Raw genomic sequence first — 21,299 nt, forward strand, 5'->3', positions numbered from 1 at the left:
ACTGATTAGACAGAGTGAGTCCAAAGTATGGTCAAAAGGGGATGTGGTTCCATATTTGGGTCTCTTCTTCCTACTTCTGGGGCATATTGCTATTAGTACTCCGGCACGCTCCGGTGTTTCAGAAAATAAAAGAAAAAGAAAGTTCAAGGAAATGGCCGCCTGGAAAGAGAAACGGACTCCGTTTTCCCTTTCCATGGCGGCCATCGGGAGCGGACGCGCTGGGAACAGAAGTGTTCCCTGCACGTTCGCTCCTGAAAAAGGAGAAATCAGAAGGTAAGTGGGGTTGGGAGGCTGGGGAGGGAAAAAATAAAAATAAAAAACACATCCCTGAATCCACGGCAGGGAACAATGCCTGCCTCTGAGCCGTGTGGAGGCTGGGAGCGGGGATAGCCCCGCTTCGAGCCTCCTCATTGGCCGAGGGGCTGTCAAGCCCCCAACGCAACAATGGTGTGGAATGCCGGCCAAGGGATTTCCGGCCGGGTAACAAACCGGGGAGCCAATCAGAATGATTCTTACATTCTGTTTGACTCTCGCCAGGTAATAATATATTTTATTTGCACCAGCTGTGACAAAACAACAACTGTTCTGCAGGAATACACAGATGAGTAGTGGCTGAACTGCCTTCACGCTACTGCAAACCACCAGTGATCCAAATCATAAAGATGAAACAGACACAGACAAGAGATATAACTCCTTTTTGTTTTGTGGTTAAGTGGGAGGAGCGGAGGCTATACTCTTAAGGAGGTGTTTGAATGTGAGTAGCAACAACAAATCTCAATAGAACAAACACTCAACAAACACTCAAAAATAAAAGAATGTCTACCCAAGTATATATATATATATATATATATATATATATATATATATATTTGCTATATATGCTATATATGCTGATAATTCTACTGATTATCTTCATGCACAGAAAGGATTGCTGTCTTTCAAGCTTGTGTCTTCCCCTATGTATATGTTTCATATGATATGACTGGACTCTAAGAGAATTACTGTAAGAACATACTTGAAGGATAAGTCTACAATATAGTACTTTAACAATTTTTAGTTCCTGACTGTTACTGAGGAAAACCATGTGGCCTAGATGTGTCAGTAAAGGAAAAAAGAGGGAGACAGACATGTGATGTCATTTTTGATATCGTGGGTGTTAGTCTTAGCAGTGCACGGTGGTGGCACAAGTTATGGTTGTTTATCTTACCATAAATGGCGAATTTCAGGGGTTTTTCAGTTTTACTTGGAACCATAACGTCTTTTTAATAAAGATTTTTCATAGAATTTCATAGGTTTTTAGTAGCACAACTTAACCATAACGTCCCTTTAACAAAGTTTTTTCACTGAATTTCATAGGTTTTTAGTAGCACAACTTAATAGCTCTGACTTTATGTACATGTAATATGGAACTTACTGAACCCCCTCTACTGAATTTGATGTCCGCTAACTCTTTTAATGTCCGCGGACATGTTCGGACAACAGCACCACTACCCAAAAACTCTGGGGGGATATGTTTAATTGTTATATCATAACATATGAACATTTTACAAATTCACAAACCAGCACACATACACATTATATGTAGTAATACACAAGAAGTGTAACCGATATATGTAACACACTAACCATTCATTTAAATACAACATTTTCTAAAATGCAATATACCAAAAGAAGAACGATAAGCTTCCAACATAATTACCTCACAGAAACTCCACAACCAAGAACAGCAGATATACAGACCGCTCACAACACACCTTACCTGAAATCGTACGTTTACTGCATTTTACTCATATATTTGTAAACTTTCTGTATTAGATACAAAAAACATTGATATTTAGTTTTTTTTCTCACAGAAATGTCTAGTACTCTGCAGTGGCTAGAGGAGCATTTCCCACGTGAGGAAATGTCAGAAGATAGTGAATCTAATGGTAGACACTTTACAATATGAACCAATTAAATAATATTATTTTATATACATTTAACATATATATCTTTTTTTGTACAGAGCATACCAAAATTGAAATTACTACAGAAAAAGCTGTAGTGGATAAGACTCTTCACAACCTAGAAGAAAAAATGGACCTACTGTTGGCAAATTTTAATAATTTAAAAATCTTTGTGGAGGATGATTTCAAACAAAAAACTACGTACCATTGTCCCACATGTACCTGTCCCCCCTCACCATATCCCAGTCAATTATCCCCAAACCCTCTGCATGAACCAAAACGTTTTGATGAGACTTACATCCCTTCTTCACCTCATATAAATCCTGTTGAAACTCCTGATTCTCCTATTTTTGTTTCAGTTTCTGCCTCACCTTCTCTGTCATAAATTTAACATACATGTAAAATAAAGTAAAATGTTTATATTGTGTTCTAATTCTTTTTTTTTTTTAAAGCAATTTAGGTGTCCACGGACAGCGCAGGTGTCCGGAATGTCTGTGAAGAAACGAAAATGGAGGTGTCCGAAGAACACTATACCTGTCCGTACTGTTCGCTAGCAAGTTGAAACTGTTCTAAGAACACACGCGGTGTCCAGAAATGTTCGTAAATAAACAAAATGGGGGTGTCCTGAGGATGCTATGCCTGTCCGTATTGTTCACAGGCAAGTTGAAACTGTTCTAAGAACACAAGATGTGTCCTGAAATGTGCGTCAATGGACGAAATTGGGGTGTCCTGAGGACGCGGTCTGTATTGTTCGCTGGCAAGATGAAAGTGTTCTTAGAATACATTGGGCCTCATTACAACTCAGGCGGTAAGGGTTTTACGGCGGCGTAAACAGCGCCGACCCTTACCGCCTGAGTACGAGGTCCCTTAGCGCCATGGCGGACTTAACACCTGCTTTTAGCAGGTGTTAAAATCCATGGCGCTAAGGGACCATGGAGTTAATTACGCCACCGTAATTTACGGTGGCGTAATTAACGCCTTCCCCACTCCCATTATGCCCTATGGGGCAGAATGGGGAAGGGAAAATGGGAAAATGGGGATTTACCGCCCGCCAAGGTTGGAATGGGGCGGTAAGTCCGCCTACCACCATGGCGTAAACATAGTTTACGCCATGGTGGTAAAGTCACGGCCCAGGCGGTAACTTACCGCCTGGGTCGTAATGAGGCCCATTATGTGTCCTGGGATGTTTGTAAATAAACAAAATGGGAATGTCCTGAGGACACTATACCTGTCCGTATTGTTCGCTAGCAAGTTGAAACTGTTCTAAGAACACACGCGGTGTCCTGAAATGGTCATAAATAAACAAAATGGGGGTGTCCTGAGGATGCTATACCTGTCCGTATTGTTCACAGGCAAGTTGAAACTGTTCTAAGAACACAAGCTGTCTTCTGAAATGTTTGTCAATGGACGAAATGTGGGTGTCCTGACGACGCTGTCCGTATTGTTCGCTAGCAAGATGAAAGTGTTCTTAGAACATATCATGTGTCCTGGGATGTTCGTAAATAAACAAAATGGGAGTGTCCTGAGGACCCTATACCTGTCTGTATTGTTCGCTAGTAAGTTGAAACTGTTCTAAGAACACACGCGGTGTCCTGAAATGTTCGTAAATAAACAAAATGGGGGTGTCCTGAGGATGCTATGCCTGTCCGTATTGTTCACAAGCAAGTTGAAACTGTTCTAAGAACACAAGTTGTGTCCTGAAATGTTCGTCAATGGATGAAATTGGGGTGTCCTGAGGACGCTGTCCGTATTGTTCGTAAGCAAGTTGACATTGTTCTAAGAACACAAACTGTGTCCTAAAATGTTCGTAAAGAAACAAAATGAAAGCGTCCTGAGGACGCTAAGCCTGTTCGTAATGTTCGCAGGCAAGTTGAAACTGTTCTAAGAACATATTATGTGTCCTGGAATGTTCATAAATAAATAAAATGGGGGTGTCCTGAGGACACTATGCCTGTCCTTACTGTTCGTAGGCAAGTTGAAACTGTTCTCAGAACACATAAAGTGTCCCGGAATGTTCGTAAATAAACAAAATGGGGGTGTCCTGAGAACACTATGCCTGTCCGTATTATTCACAGACAAGTTGAAACTGTTCTAAGAACAAACGCCTGTCCGTAACTGTTCGTTTCACTTGTGACACACTTTTAATCACTCCCGGACCCGAAGAGTGTCCGTAGAACACCAACGCGCATGCGCAAAACAGTTTCAGTGCATTTGGTGTCTTGAGGACAACAGCTCCCTTCGCGGACGTGTTCGCGAACCATCATGTGACCGTGCCCACGCTGAGCGTGTGTTCTGATTGCGGACACTGTTCGTGTCCGCGAACAATTTTAAACTACCTTTTCAGGCAATCCACAGTATTTTTCAATAATACATCACCATACCACAAGTCCCAGACAGTAATCCAGACTTTCTACATACTTTTGGGGACTTTTTGAACCTTTTTTTGGTGTTTGATCTGTCCACGGATTTCCATCACAATCTTGATGGCATCCTTGGCTCCACTACTGCCACCTGGTGCTGCATCTGCTTCAGCACCACCCCCACCCCCTCCACCACCACCACCTCCCCAATGGCCTGAAGAGGGGGAACAGGAGTGAGGATGCACAGGAGGAATAAGACGATAATGAGAATGAGGTAGTGGAAGTCCCTACTACCAGCATTCGGCGTGAGTCTTGGGTGTGACGGTTATTTACCATTTGTGGTAATGGTCCAAAGGCGCGTGCGAACCAAGTCACTTGCAATGACTGCAAAATGGTACTCAGTCGCGGGAGGCTTGGTTCTTACAGCTTTGGGACAACTACCATGAAGCAACACCTAAGGTCATTCTACTCGGGGGCCATTCGCAAGGTTGTACCTTACGAGGAGCGTAGCAGGTTGACTTCCTCTACTTCATCCTCTGTTTCTCATCCTGTCACCACAAGGAACACTCCTGTGGGACAGCGTATTCCTCAAGCTGCCTCACAGGCCATACGCAATGCTGATGACCCTTACCTTTCGAGGGTCATAGTTGTGTGTATGTACTGCGACGCAGTACTGTGCAGGGGGAGAGACTTCGTAGTGCTTTTGAGGCTATCGTTTCAGAGCACGAAAAAGTCTGCTCACTACCCAAGTGAAACCCACTCTAGATCTTCCTCTCTCAGCTCGCCCTTTCTTATCCCCGTGGTTGGTGTCCCCCCCTTACCCTCCTTCCTCTCCTCTCCTAGTGTGTCTTGTATAAAAAATAAAAAATAAATAAAAAAACAACAATTAAAAAAAAGCTCTTTTCAGAGCCTTTTATAGTTAAAAAATAGAAGTGAAAATAAATGAAGCACGATTATGTGTATTTTTTAGATGTCCGGGGACAGTCCGCGGACATCAAAAATTTTGGGCTGCTACCCTATCATAACCATTGCAGTTTTATCTGGGATGAAGTGGTGGCTCTGAAAAGAGCCTTTTGGTGGTGTTTATTTGTGTTTGAAACATTTGAAATGCTCAGCACCTACTATAAAATGGATGCTGTAATTCCAAAAAAGTTTGCAATGCATTTTGTACATTACTCAAAAAATCTGATTGCCAGCATAAGTAAGATGGACTCCATTTCTGCGAAATATGTATGTACTACGAAACATAATATTTTCATTGTGAAAAGAGGACATGCCAAAATCTTTTAGAAAGGTACAAACAGCCTTATTGACATTGCGCCTTGCTTTCTCCATTTGTGGACCAAATGAAGAAGAATGAAGCCACATTTGTCTCTGTGCAATACGTGAAAAAATTATTCGAGAATTTGGAAACATGTCCATAACCTTCCCAAGTCTTCTTTCATTGCAAATTGCAAAGAAATTCCAGACACATGTCCTAAACTGTTCCCTCCACAATGAATTACAATTATGTCTGGATGTTGCTCTGTTTCCAAAGTAGCACAGAGAGGTAGCAAGTCCAACCACTTCATTCCACGTAATCCATGCCAGTGCACTTCCGCATGTGGGAATCCAAGATCTACAGCTACTCCACAGCTTTTTGCATGCACCTTCAACCAATGAGTCTCCCAAAATCCAAACAATCTGTTTTTTGAAACACACAGCCATAGCTATTTGGTCTTCTCTCAGCAAAAAGAGTATCTGAAAAACTCTCTCCTGGCACAACACACCCACTAAACTTTCTTGACCAATCCCTTTCTCTACTCATTCTCAATTGCATGGCTCCCCAACCCAAAAATCCCTGCATGTAACACCCGATATCACTGTGTCAGTCTAGAAAAATGGATACCTCTCATGATTGACGGCAAACGTATTTTGGTGGCCGAAGGCTAACCGTCTCATGCACGATACGATAGAAATACAGGTTTCCGAGTTTACCAATGAACGGCCATTTTAATGTAAAAAGGATTGCCATTTTGTTTTCTAACAATTGCTCATTGCTTTCTGTTAAAATTGCTTCGCAGCACATTTTCTGCTTACACTGCTCGACCGATAATATTGTTGTCTGAACAGGAAAGGACAAGGCCACAGGGCTGCGAGGCTAATAAGAGTTCATTGAAACACAACGTAGGCAGCGCCGGGAAGGAATGCCCGGCTCCCTCCCGAATGTAGCCTTGAAGCAGAGCTACAGGGCATTTAATCATTTCACAGCTGCCAGCCAGTCTTGTTATATGGTAGAATATGTTAGAATAAAGCAGCTAAAGGCTTGAATTATGCTCTTCTTATGGCCCCCTTTACCGAGCCCTGTAGAGCGTGTCGGCTCCCAGGACACGAATAGCACCTCATAGATAGCAAAGTCTGGAATGTGACTCTTCCCCCGTATGTAGCTTGCTTCCAAGAACAGAAGCACTGTGTTCTGTTCAACAAGTTAAAGATGTCTCCACATTTGCAAAGTTGCATATTGTTACTAGAATAGATATTTGAAGGTGTCATATTCGATGAAAGTGTCCATCATCAAACCGAGTTCAAAGAAACCCAATAAAGGGGGGTGTTAAACATGTCACAGTTGATTGTATGATATGCATTTTGTATATATGTAACTGATGTACGTAATTCGCTCTCTTGCGTCCCTCGAGGTCTAGAGATACACGTCGCGGGGCGTGAGACCAAGTTGGCCAACTGAGACTATTTGCTTTGCAATAAACCCTAGCTTTGTGAATACAACCTCGTGTCTGGCGTATCTATCGTGTGTGGTGACTTGCCTTGTTTCCATAGACGTGAGGGACCCCTAGGTGCCTCTTTCAAGATGGTGCCCGAACAGGGACCCTCCCCCACTTGTTCCATCGTGTACGTTGTAATTGAGTAAAGGCAGAGAACGACGAGGACGGGACTATCGAGCCGGGATCAAGAGGTGTTCGGGGCGCCCTGTAGAAGTGATGAGAGATTCCTTTGCAGATCTGCACACACCTGATCCCTGATCGACGTATCTGGCTAGAGAACAAGGAGGCGAGGGTCCCAAAACGAGGCGGAAGCCAAGAAACGCAGACACGACAGACGAATACAGACGAATTGTGTCCTCGAGGACAAAATGATTTATTAGGTGAGTCATTCCCCGATTCAAAGTAATCCTGATATTGGTTGCCGGTAACCAGAAGCAAAGAGGAGCGTAGCGGAGTGTGTCTGAGTGTCCGGTGTGGCCGCACAGACTGCTGGATCGTAGTGAGAATCGGATTGTGTCCTAAATCACGGGAGAACTTTGAATTGGAAGTGGTGAACTACGTGGAGTCTGCCTTCAGTCACCAGGAAAAGGAGTCTGTCTTCGCTTTCCGCCATCACTTGCGAACGCTCCACCTCCCTACGCCCGCCTGCCTTCATAAACCGGAAGTAAAGCGGAGCGGAGTGTGTCTGAGTGTCCGGTGTCAGGTGGCGGGCGGTGAGCGGAGTGCCAGCCGCTATTGTACCGTCTAAAGCGTTTTAAAACAAGAAGGTAAGAACTATTCACCAGATTCAACTCGACCAACAAACGTCGTACAAGGAGATGATGATCCTAAGGAGAGAACTTGAACAGGACAGAGGGGAGGAGGGAATTGAAGAGGGTCCAGACATAACCTGCTCCACGCCCTCCTGGGCAGCGGAGGCAGAGCTACAGACGGCCGCCCTGTATTCGCAGGCCAACCAAAACTCGTGCCCTTTTAATATAAAAGTAAAGATTGGAGCAAGCACAGCTCAATACATAGACAATCGATTGGGTGCACAGAGAAATTGGGAAATACCCACATTCACGGAGCCAGCCATGGATGACACAGAAATTGTAGCAGGAAACCTACAGACAGATGCACAGCATCTGTCAAAGCAGGCACAGCAAATGACTGCACATAAGAAAACGGAAGACCTGACACAAAACCTGGTCAGCTCACCGGACTCAATATTAACTGACTTAAAGTCCAAAGGAACAGAGGACAGGTAGCAACAAAAGCCTAGCTACGGAATTAAACATGGCAAGCAAACCGATGCCTTTAACAACCATGGAGCCTTACAAATCAAATGCCCTGAAAAGGAAAAATTCCAATTACACGGCAGATGATGAGGGGCTGTCAAGGGAGCCGGCAAAGACACAAGGTTGTGAAGGGGTAAAACTGAGGATTCCGGTCAGTCCTTCAGCTAGATACACAGTCAAAAGAACTAAATACCCAAATAACGAAAAGGAAGGAGCCGTCAGCACTGTTACATGGAGACCATTCACGGCAGGACCAGTGCCAGCAAACCTAGTCATTCAGGTGCCTACAGACTCAAACACTACATATGGAGAAATACCATTACTTTCAACAAAAGCTCTGCCAACATCAAATTTCACCTTTGGCAGTGGAAGACCACGTCCTCAAACCCAGCGGAAAATGAGTACCCAGTGAAACCGGTTCGAACAGAGGAAGAAAACTTCCTAATGGTAACGACATTGTCAGGAATCCTAGCCCCCTTCATGAAACTGTACGAGGACATTGCGGACACCCTAAGAGATCATTCGACAATACTTGCAATGGTTCACACAATAACAATATTTGTGGAAGGGTTCATCTCAGCAATCCAAAACAATCTGGATAATAGCACAGCAAATGTTACCCAACTATTGAATGACATAATTGAACCTATCCTAAAAGAGAGAAAACTAGGGAGGCTGAACACTAACGGAAAGGATTCCATAAGAAAAGAACACAGCACGGCGACTTTACAAGGAGTAACCACCGTAGCAGAAAACTTAAACGAGCCAAGAACAAATGAGCTAGAACATAAAGGCGGGAGACCGCCAGCAGCATTGGCAAGGGCGCAAGAAAACAGAGAAATACAGAGTGAGGCTTCAAGGAGAAATGCCGCCGCCCAATGTGAAGAAACGGCGGACGTAAAACAAAGTGAAGACAGAACCCAAGCAACTGAAGAAACAACCAGCAAGGGAACACTGGGAGAAGAACCAAAGAGGCAATCCAACATCTCAAGTTCTCCAACAGAGTCAGCAAGGTTATCCGAGATCATGGTAAGGGAAAGATCCCCAAACAAAACAGCTAGCGACTGCCAAAAAAACAAGAGACAGACGCAGGTGGCAATAACCAGTCAAACAATAACAATAGGTATAGAGGAATCTAAAAACATGGACAAGTGCCTGGAGAAAGAAAAGAAGAATGGGAATGTCTGTGAGATCTTCAAAAAAAGAGACACAAATACAGGAGAAAAAAAACAGGAAAGCCAAACAATATTGAAAAAAAACGGGACCGCAGAAAGTAAAAAAGGTGGGAACCAAAAGAATAACGTTACAATAAAAAACAAAAAAAATAACCGCCATCAACAACACCCAGCAGCAGCAAAAGTCGTGCATGTATCAAAAATTTGACAACACCTAAAGAACAGCCGAGCATAAGAGACCAGCTGATAAACAACAAGAAAAAGGTCAGACTAGAACAGAACATTGTAGAACAGGTGATATCTGGAGATGACGAATGCTCCGAAGATGACCTCCTGGATCTCTCGACATACACGGTATCAGAAGTTGAAGAGAAACAGGAGACAAGAGCACATGAAGAGACAAATTCAGAGGCTGATGAGTCCATGAGAGAAGAGAACACAGACGACACCGAGAGTGACACTTCAACAGTAATGGCAACATTCACTGAAAAACAAAGAGAAAGTGGAAGAACATCGAACACCAAAATACAAAAAGAACAATGGAGAAAAACAACGGATAAAAAAGACAGGATACAGAAGTAAGAACACAAAGTGCAAGGAAGGAACCCGGGGTCACCTGAGAATCCAAAGATTGGAAACAGGTCGGATAGAGAAAGGAGAAACAGTTACAACCGACCTGAGATGGAGGACAGAAGAGAACAGTCGTATATAAAAGAGGTGGAGAAAGAATATCAATATCGACTAACTCATAGAGCAGGTACGGTTGACACCAATAAGCAACCAGGGCTTGTTTTGGAACGAATCCTCCATCATGAGGACGGGCTAATTCTAAATAGAACCAATGTAATAAGACTTCTACACCATATCCCGGCATTAAGACTAATCACCGTGGATGATCTAGCAATCGTGGAGTTTGTCGATGAAGACCGCACAGACAAGGTGATCTTGCATACAAGGTCAAACCTGGTGAGACAATTGCTCCTGGATGAAGCACCTCACTTAAGACCAATGGGCTTTGACCTCCAAGAAAGTGATGAAATCCTAAAAATGCAAGAGAGAGTAAAGAAACACTCGTTGAGTCAGACTAACAAAAAAGACAAAGACTCCGGCAGCTCCAGGACAAACAGAGTAACACCAGGGAAAAGCGTCAACCAGAGTACACGAAGCTCAAATATTAGAACTAAAAGACAAGGAGAAGAAAACGAAGCAGCAAGATGGAAATGGTTAAAAAACCTGACTGACAACAAAACGAATACTCAATAACATAAAATAGTAAAAAGTGTGGGTTCATGGAGCCTGGGAAGTTGGAACACAAGAGGCTCCCACCACCTTTTTACCAACGGAGAGTTACAAAAAGAGAACTTTAAAGTGCTGTGTCTACAGCAAACATGGCTGTTGCAACCACCTACACTAGAAGGATATTTGGTACTACTAAATCCAGCTGAAAAAGGCTTAAGAGGAAGACCTACGTCAGGTCCTCTAGTAGCCATCAAAAATGACCTGAACTGGCAAGTGCTGGAGTCGGTAAACCCAAACCCATTCATTCAGATGGTAGTGATACAGCCAGACAAAGAAGCCACGAGAGTATTGATATCGATCAATACATATTGGAACCCAGCCAATACTCTACTTGAAAACTTACCAGATGAAATAGCAGATTTAATAGATGAACCGAGAGAGAAATGGACAGATCTAACCTACATACTGGTTGGTGATTTAAACTGCACCTGTGTGAATAAGGGCAATCAGACAGAGCATTATGCAATAACAGCAACAGCGAAGGAAAAAAGAGGAACAAGGTGGAACAGTATGTTGCAATCGAGAGACTGCGTCATACTAAACGGAAAGGTGAAAGGTGACCTACCAGCGAAGCCAACCTGGAAGGGGGTACAATCAGCAGAGATCCTGGATTATATTTGCATTTCGAGTAATCTGTCAGAGAATATCCAGACGTTGGAAGTAATAACAACAACAGAAAGTGACCACAACCTGATGAAACTGACATGCAAAAACATCAGTAACAACAAGATCAGTACCTACAACCAGGACTTAGTCACAGTCCAACGAGGAACGAAACTAAGGATCAGACCAGAGAAAGTCAAAGAACTAAATCATAAATTAAAAGACATGATCTTGCTGCTCGAAAATGAACAAGAATCACAAAGGATTGATGACACACCACTCTTTAGAGCTTTTGTCACAGAAAGGAAAACTGGAAGTAACAACCAAACTACGAATCACCAACATCTGTATGATAGTCGAATACGAGAAAGGAAAAAAGAATTAAGGAGAAACATCAGGCGATTAAAAAAGACTAAATTCAGCAATCCTAGTAAAGAGATAAACAAGCTAAAACAGAGGTACCGAAATTGGCTTCATTTACATAAGAAGACCATGCTAAACCAGGATGCAGAAAGAATGCTAGAAAAAATAAGAACTGAAAACACTGCAGAAATTTGGACAATAATTAATGACGTAGAGAATCCTCAAGAAACAAGCAAAATGAATCCAATAAGTGCTTCAACATGGTGTGAACACTATACACAGCTGCAAGGGGAAAACCAGACACTACCCAAGAGGAAACCATTGGCAAATAAAAAAGAGGTAGCAATAGACATTGGCATTGAGGCAATTGAAAACATTCTAAGGAAACTAAAAGACTCAAGAGCCCCGGGCCCAGATGGGCTGACGAACATAACACTAAAAAGCAACTCATGTGAGTGGGCAAAGTTTCTACATTACAAGTTAAAATATATACTACACACAGAAAAAATTCCAGATTCCTGGAGGAAAACGGTAGTGGTGCCGATTTTCAAAAAGGGTCTTGGAACATCAGCAGACAACTACAGACCGATTGCACTATTGGACGTCTTGGGGAAGGTCTTTGCATCTACATTATTGAAAGCTTTGGACACCTGGGCACATTAAAGTGGACAATGTGATCCCTGGCAGTCTGGCTGCGTGAGGGGGAGAGGCACTGCACTTAACATCTTTTTGATTAACCTAATGAAAGCAGGAACACTAAGGAATAAAAATCAAGAAATCTACGTAGCTTTCATTGATCTGTCAAAAGTTTTTGACACAATAAAAAGAGCTAAGCTGTGGGAGAAATTGGAAAATTGGAAATGTCCTCAGATACAGGTGGAGAAAATCAAAGATCTGTACACAGATACAAGCATTAGAGTCAGGCTGGACAAAGCAGGAACGCTGACAGACCAAATCTCAATAAGAACGGGCCTAAAACAAGGACCAGAACTTTACAACTTGTTTACATCAGACATCGTTGAATCCTTTGAGCTCGTTCACTGTTTTCCACCTAAGATCGCAGGATTCCAATAGGGAGACTGCTATACGCAGATGACATTGTCCTGATGGTTCAGACCCAAATTGGTCTGCAGCGACAGCTGACAGCATTGCAATCATATGTGGACGCAAACGACCTGGTAATAAACCCAGAAAAATCTAGGATCCTAAAGTTCCGTCCAGGAGGTAGAAAAAACAGACTTAAAAAACCTGGCTGGTCACTGAAAAACAAAACATTTTTGGAAGTGGAGGTCTTCACATATTTGGGAGCTTGCATTGACAACACAAAAAGCGACGCGCCAAGAATTGAGGGGCTAAAAAGGAAAGCAAATAATTTAGCATCCCAAGGGAAAATACTGCTTAAAAGATATTGCAGATTCACCTTAACACCACTGGTAACCTTTTACAGGATGATAGTTGTCCCCATATTGACATATGGTGCCGAATCTCCAACGCCCTTATCGCCCAAAACTTGGTTAATTCTGGAGGGCCTTTTCTGGCGGAAAGTATAACAACTTCCCAAATCAGTACCAATACACCTAATAAGGAGAGAGCTGGCACTGACTTCACTTAAAACTATAGTGGTATGGAAAACGTTAAGCTTCTATCGAAAATGTTTAGAGGAAAACACAACTGGAGGTTTCAGTGTGTTGAATAAAGCTTTAAAAGAACAAGCCGACGTAATGCTAACAGAGTGGCAAAAGACGTGTCGAACGACCCTAGCGAACCTCAACGAGTCAGAGGACGACCTATGGATCAACCCAGATAAAACTAAGAAAAAACGTACATGGCAGATTGGATAGAAACTCAGGACAACAATTGCAAATACAAAGGCAACGAAGATTTCTGGGCACATCCACTAAAAGTGAACCAGATATCGAGTTACCTGACCCTATTCCCGAACTGGTACTTCCGAGACCTTTTTCTGAGATTCAGATTGAACATTTTACCAACTGGAGAAATACTGCAAAGGAGAAAAATGATGGACATACATGAAAGCTGTAGAATGTGCAAGATAAAAGGAGAGAAAGAATCTCTGAAACATCTTATACTATACTGCGTTGGACTAAGAGAAAACCAGGAGCAGTGCTTGGGGGAAGTCCTGAGAAGCTTTGTGACAAGGAGCTTGGAAGAGTGGTGGAGGACTCTCGTTGAAGGAGAAACAATGAAGACCAACATAGCACTCATAAGACTAGTGATTTTAATACTTAAGAAATTGGAGGGCCTCAAAAGTGTGACGAGACTCAGAAAACATTAACAGGGCCAGAAAAACTAGACCAAGCCTTGCGAGCCACACAACGCATATTAGCCAATAGATAAACCATGGAAAACTGGTCACGATATTAGGTTAAAGGTTTTAAATATGAAAACCATATAATCTGTGTGTAATAAAAAATGTTTTAAAAAAAAATATTGGTTGAGAGTTGACTTTGCAAAATCAAACGCCCTAGGTAAGGTTGATTAACCAGGGGGAAGGTTGAAATATGCCTGGGGTATTGTCCACCCTAGCAGTGTTTTTCCGCTGTGATAGACAATCTTTGGAAGATGGCCAAATTGCACCACCTGGGGGAACGCCGGTGTATGAGATGTATGTAAAGTATGGTGTGGGAGCGATAATATTCTGTGAGACTTGGCATAGGCAAACCAGAAAGCAACAAGGCCATCAGTGGCCGATAAATGGTAGTTTTGAAATAGCGAGAATAGATAATTTGGAAAGAGTGTTGATAAGAAAGAAAGCGCGTCCCGCAACATTTGATATTGTTAAGGACTGGAGAAGGGAAGCAATGCTCTGATTTAAAAGTAGAGCGAAGCATGCGCGCAGGCATAAATCAAAAGGTGAAGTAGCAGAAGAAAAGGAGGAGGAGGAGTGGCCCGAGAGTCTAAGAAGGTCAGGTAGACGTGACCAGTTAAATGTAGAAAAAATATACCCACAACGAGAATTGAACATAGCAGATGAAGTAATGGAAAACATATTGATCCATACGAAAAAAGGCCCAAGATCAGAAGCGAGGCCAAACACGTCAGTAACTATTGCCCAAACCCCTCCCAAAGCTCAAACTCTCCCTCCCGCAGCTCAAGCCCTCCCACAACCACAGACCGCGCACGTAACAATTCCTATTAGCCAACCAGGCCCACAGCAGACTCTCCCTGGTCCCATTGTCCCATCCGCACCTCCCGCCTTAGATACAGACTCAGTACCGTCCGTCCCTCCAGGGGTTGAAGTTGAAACCGCGGGGCGAGAGGCGGGGCTGAACAAAGTGGATGCACGGGGGTAACTCGCAGTGCGATCAGCAAAGAAAGGTAGGTGGAATTTCAGCAACAGGCAGAAATGTATATAGACGGGAATGATGGGACGGCAGCATTGGCTTCGATGTATGACTTCCGAAGAAGAAACGAAAGACAGGTAGTGTTGGAATGTATGGGTGAATATTTGGTGGAGTGATGGAAACAGTTAATTGGGAAATTACCACCGGAGCGATTGTTAGACTTGAATACATTAGCACGTTGTAGACAAAGAGATGAAGAAGTGAGGGAACATGTGTATGGACATTTTGAACTTAAAAATGAATTGGATAATGAACCTGCTGAAATGTTTACTGCACCTGGGTACAGGGGTAATGATATCGGGAGAAATAGAAAGGAGGCGGTAGAGACATATATACAGCGACGATATACAATGTCGTCAGTACAGAGGGGCGACAAATAGAAAGCATGTATACGAGAAGCGTTCAGATGGATGCCGGATCCCAGTATTCCCACAATGGAGATACATGAGATATTTGATGAATATTCCATGCCCATGAAAAGAAAAGCACTGCAGTCGATGGCTGAACATTTACTAGACAAAGATATAAAAAACGAAAAGGCCAGCCCACCCGAAATAATGGCAGTATATAAGAGAGCACTAGAGCGAGGGACAGGAGAAACAGCCCTATCGCTTGATCTGGGAATATTATTGCACATGAGAGAAGGGGGAGGGACAGTAAGTGGGGCATTTCCTATGAGGGAGGTCAACCTACCTTCGTGCCTAAAACAGAGGTTCCCGCAACGGGTAACGTAGCGGCGCAGGTAACGCCAGCCCATTATACCGCCCAGTACGTGCATGTCACCTTTTCCAGACAGGAGGTGAACAACATAAAGCAGACGATTCCCGATATAAGAAAGTATCCTGCAGGATTTTACAAGGAAATAGAGTCCTGCCTGTAATCATCCGTGGTTACCATGGGTGACATAGACCTAATATTCCCAGTGATCCTGCCAACAGACAAATGGAAGCAAATAAGAAAGGTGGATGACGCAACGGCCTATGGCGCCATATGGGCGGACTTGGTAATAGAAGACAGGAATAAAGTGGTTGGAGGGACACCAGGAGTGAACATGGTAGCATTACCAGCACACATAATACAGAAATTAAAAGAAATTGTCCCAGAGAAAAGAATTCAATGGGACAAGTTGACTGCATGTGTGCAAGGCAAGGATGAGTTAGCAACAGATTATTTCAATAGATTCGAGGAAGTATTCGCAGACTTCAGTGGGCAGGATGTGAGCTCGGAAGCGGGGAAGAGGCTATTTGTTGATAAATATGTGAGGGGGTTGAGACTTCCAATTCAGAACCTAATAATGACATCAGAAAGTGCATGGCAAGCAAAAACCGCTGGGTGAAGTATTACACATGGCCCAATATTATGAGATGAGAGTGAATGCGGGAAAGGACCAGGAGGAGAAAGATAGAGTAAATCTGAAAACAAAGGTGTTACTGCAGCAACGTAGCAGGACATAATAGAGGAAGAGGGAAAGCACATGGGAGGAGTAATTTTAATATGCATGGGGGGCCTTGGGACCAAATCAGTGTGCATACTGTAAGGAGGAAGGACACTGGCGAGCACAGAGGGCACCAAGGAGCGAATGGACCAAATAGGAATAGTATGCAGCAGCACCACAATAATGAAGGTAATCAAAACCAAGCCCAAAACCAAAGTACCCCTAACCAGATTCAGGGTCAGCAAAACCAACAATATGGGAATCAGAGTGGGGGAAATAGAGGAAAGAATGGGAACATTTTCAATACGCAGCCAAATACGTATTATAGTAATTGTAGTGACTACACATCGGACGATGTGTTATCTCCCCAATAGGACAGCCCAGGGCAGGGGTCGGAGCCAGTGTCCATTCCCGTGAATCAGAGAGGAACCTATGTAGAAATGGGAGTCGGGAATAAGGAGCACCGCATCCTTATAGATACAGGAGCGCAAAAGTGTTCAATAGACCATCACTTGGTTCCGGATATACCACTGGCAGGGCAAAAGAATGTTTCCGTAGGGTTCGCAGGTACACCAGTCATAAACCCAGTGTCCCAACCAGTCTCAGTTAGTATAGGACCATTCACTGAACATTGTCCTTTCCTTTTAACAGACAATTGTGGGGAGAACTTGTTGGGATTGAATTTATTGAAAAAGCTAGGTGCGATAATACATTGTACATCAGACGGGGTGTTTCTAATGATTTGGCCACAAAATGCCCCTGTGTCAGAATTCATGTCTGAAGCCTTGCCAGGAGAGTTAAGAGAAGTGCCAACCTGTATATGGGCGATGCATGACAACGATGCAGGATTCTTGAAGATAGAGCCAGTGAGGATAATTTTGAAAGAAGGAGTTACACTGCCAAGAATTCCCCAGTATACAATTTTGGCTAACGGAGAGAAAGGATTGAAAAGTATTGCTTCAGATTTGGTGAAATTAGGGGTAATTGAAGAAATTACAGGTAGTACATGTAACAGCCCGATTCTTCCAGTGTTTAAGAAAGGAGGCAATGAAGTACCATATCGTTTCATAATTGATTTGCGCGCGCTAAACAAAGTAGTAGTGGTGTCAGAAGTGGGATTCGAACCACAATTTCCTTTGATCCCAGACGTCACTACAATATTGACAATGATACCTGCCTCAGCAGAATACTTTAGCGTAATTGATCTAAAAAAACGCTTTCTTTAGCATTCCGGTGGACAAGGACAGTAGATATTTGTCCGTGTTCACATTAGGGGGACGGTCATTCACATTCATGCGCATTCCACAAGGTTATACGGAAAGTCCGAGTATTTACAGTAGAGCATTAAAAGAGCAGCTAGACATGCTAGAATTACCAGTGGAGTGTGTACTATTGAAATATATACATGATCTGTTGATCGCTGCTGATACAGAAGAGATTTGTAAAAAGAGCACAGTATTACTACTGTCACACCTAGCGGCACATGGCCATAAAGCTAGTTTGAAGAAGCTTCAATATAATCGAAAGGAGGTAGCTTATTTGGGCTACCTACTTTCGAAAGAGGGGAGAAGGCTAACGCCAGAACGCATAAAGAGTATTTCTTATATGCCTATTCCAAAGACACAGAAAGGAGTCAGAGCCATAATAGGCATGGCTTCTTATTGCCGGCAGTGGATCGGTAAGTTTGCGTTAATTGTGAGGCCAATGGTGCTATTAACTAGGAAGGATGCAGTGATGCCTTTGCAATGGAATGAAGAATGTCAGAGAGCGTGTGATCAATTGAAAACTGCATTATGTTCTGCTCCAGTTTTGGGCACGCCAAATTATGAAAAAGTTTTTAGATTATTTGTATGCGAGAATGAAGGATGTGCATTAGCTGTTTTGACACAGAAACAAGGTGGAAGAAATAGGCCGTACGGCTATTTTTATTCTGCGCTGGACCCTGTAGCGCGCACACTACCACGATGTTTGCGATCTGTCGCAGCGGCTGCTCCATCAGTGAAACAAATGGAACGGATGGTATTAGGTCATACTTTAATTCTGATGGTGCCACATGCCATAGATGTCCTATTAAATAGGACACAGACGTAACACCTCACCTCCGCTAGACTGACAAGATATGAGATTATTTTGTTCGCACCCAATATCCAAATTATGAGGTGTAGCGCTTTGAATCCTGCAGAATTAATGCCACTGCCCATAAAAGAAATTGGTGACAACGAATCACCACCCCACGATTGCTTAATGGTCACTGAGGAAGAAACGAAGGGGGGAGTTGATTTAAGTGACACCCCACAAAAAGAGCCAGATGGAGAGTTATTTTGTGAAGGCTCTTGTTTTAAACTACCTGATGGCACGACAACTGCCGCTTACGCTATCACTACCCTAGAGAACGTTGTAGAAAGCAAAAGAATTCCCTACAACTTGGCACAAGCCACAGAAATAATAGCATTGACCAGAGCCTGTGAGATTTCTGAAAATTTGAACGTGAATATCTATACTGATAGTCAGTATGCTTTTGGGGTGGTTCATAACTTTGGTCAACTCTGGGCTGAGAGAGGTTTCTTGACATCACATGGGGCCAGAATTCAACATGGCCCTTTGATTGTACGATTGCTGTCTGCACTCACGTTTCCAAAGCGCCTAGCAATAGTGAAATGCGAGGCACATAAAAAGGTAACATGCAAAGTGGGAGAGGGAAACGCATTTGCAGACAGAACTGCGAAACAAACTGCCACTGATTTGAATAATACATGATGACAGTTCAGACTGAGGAAGTACCCTGTATGATAGAAGATGGAATTGCCACAGTCAAAGAAATGCAGGCCGAAGCCACGGCCGATGAGATACAGGGATGGGCAGAGGGCTCTGCTGAGTTAGATTTAGAGGGTTGTTGGGTGGACAAGGGAACTAAAACTGGATGTTGCCAAATTCTTATGTGACTGCAATGGTCACAATGGCTCACAGCCCTACTCACATCTGTGCGAAAAAAATAATACAGCACCTATCTACGGTATGGCAGAATGCAAACATAAAGAAAAATGCAGAGAGGTTGGTGCAGAACTGTATCACGTGTTTACAACACAATGTAGGAAAGGGAACAGTGACTCCAATAGGCAGTTTTGGCCCGCCCTCTATGCCTTTTGAGGTAATCCATTTTGATTTCATAGAGATGGAGAGGTGCCAAAACTTGAAATATGTCTTAGTGGTGATCTGTGCATTCAGCAAGTGGGTGGAGGCATATCCCTTAAAAGACTGCACAGCAATGAGTACGGCAAAAGTAATGCTTAAAGAATACTTTTGCTGTTTTGGCTTGCCACGTGTCATATGGTCAGATAATGGTCACATGTTGTGGCGCACTGGTGTTACAGATATGTTCGGGTCTTCAGATTGATAAGAGATTTCATAGTTCAAGGCATCCGAGTTCGGCCGGTCTTGCTGAGAGGCACAATGGAATCCTCAAGTCAAAAATTAGCAAGATATGTGCTGGGAGCACGTTGAGTTTGGTGGATGCATTACCGATAGCGTTATTGTGCATTCGTACGTCTGTACAGGCTAGAACTGGGCTCTCCCCGTATGAGATCGTGATGGGGAGACAGGCGAATGTTTGGTGCGCACCTCAGCCAAGGCGACTGAGTGAAGTGGAACATCCTGTACTTAGCACTTATTGTGGCCTTTTAATGCAGAAATTACGTTTGATTCATCAGCAGGTGCAGGAGGCTCTACCCGTAAGATATACTGGTCCAGGGCACGCGCTGGAGCCAGGCGAGTGGGTGCTGCTAAAGAATTTTGAGAGAAGATCGTCGTTAGCACCCAGGTGGCGCGGCCCCTATCAAGTGCTTCTGGCAACGCAGACGGCAATACGGGTGGATGGGAGAATGTCGTGGATCCATGCCACCCATGCCAAAAAGATCCCATCTCCACTGAAAGATTTGCCCAATCCGGACGAACAGAAAGAGACAGCGGTCCCAGAAATGAAAGAAACTGCTGCCAGTCCACCGCTGCTAAAACTCTCTGAGCGGAAAGTGAAAATCGAAACAAAGCCTGAAGAGATTGCCAAAAAGGGGGAAGGGCAAAGAGTGCCCCAACGTTGCCCAGCAGAACCTATATCACTGCTAGCCGACACGAAATCTGATTGCAAATAACGTCAGCTACAAAACGTGTACCCCTTTGGTGCCCACCAGCACTTGCCATTGCGCCACAGCGAAAGACTGAATCCGCATCACTGTCACGGCGCACACCAGCATCTGTCATTGTGCCGCAGGCTGATGCTGAGTATGGATTTGGAAGTGCATAGGCACTGTTCACGGATCACACAATACCAGGAGTGAGGCGATATGATTTGCGGCCTCGAAAGACAGAGTGATCCACAGTTCTTTGGTGTTTATGCTAACCTCTGGACGGAGAAGGAACTAGAGGTGTAGAGGAGAGAAGCGTGAGAATTGTGCGAATCGGACAATTCAAGACTCGCGGCTCCTCAGTGCGATCATAAAAAGTACATGTGTCCTGAACCAGAGCGGACAAGCTGGGCGCACATGGTACTAAGTCAATAGAGAACTGTTCAGAAGTCCTCTTAGCAGTATAAGAGAGAATAAGTGATCTTGCCTAGAATGAATAAGCAAACCAGACTGCAAATGGATGGCAGACTAAACTGTTGACACTTCCTTTGAACTTATTGACATCCGGACAAGTGCGACGAAGAGAGATAGCCACGACG

This window comes from Ambystoma mexicanum, chromosome 6q (assembly GCF_040938575.1).
Source record: "Ambystoma mexicanum isolate Mex_15411 chromosome 6q, UKY_AmexF1_1, whole genome shotgun sequence".
Lineage (NCBI taxonomy): Eukaryota > Metazoa > Chordata > Amphibia > Caudata > Ambystomatidae > Ambystoma > Ambystoma mexicanum.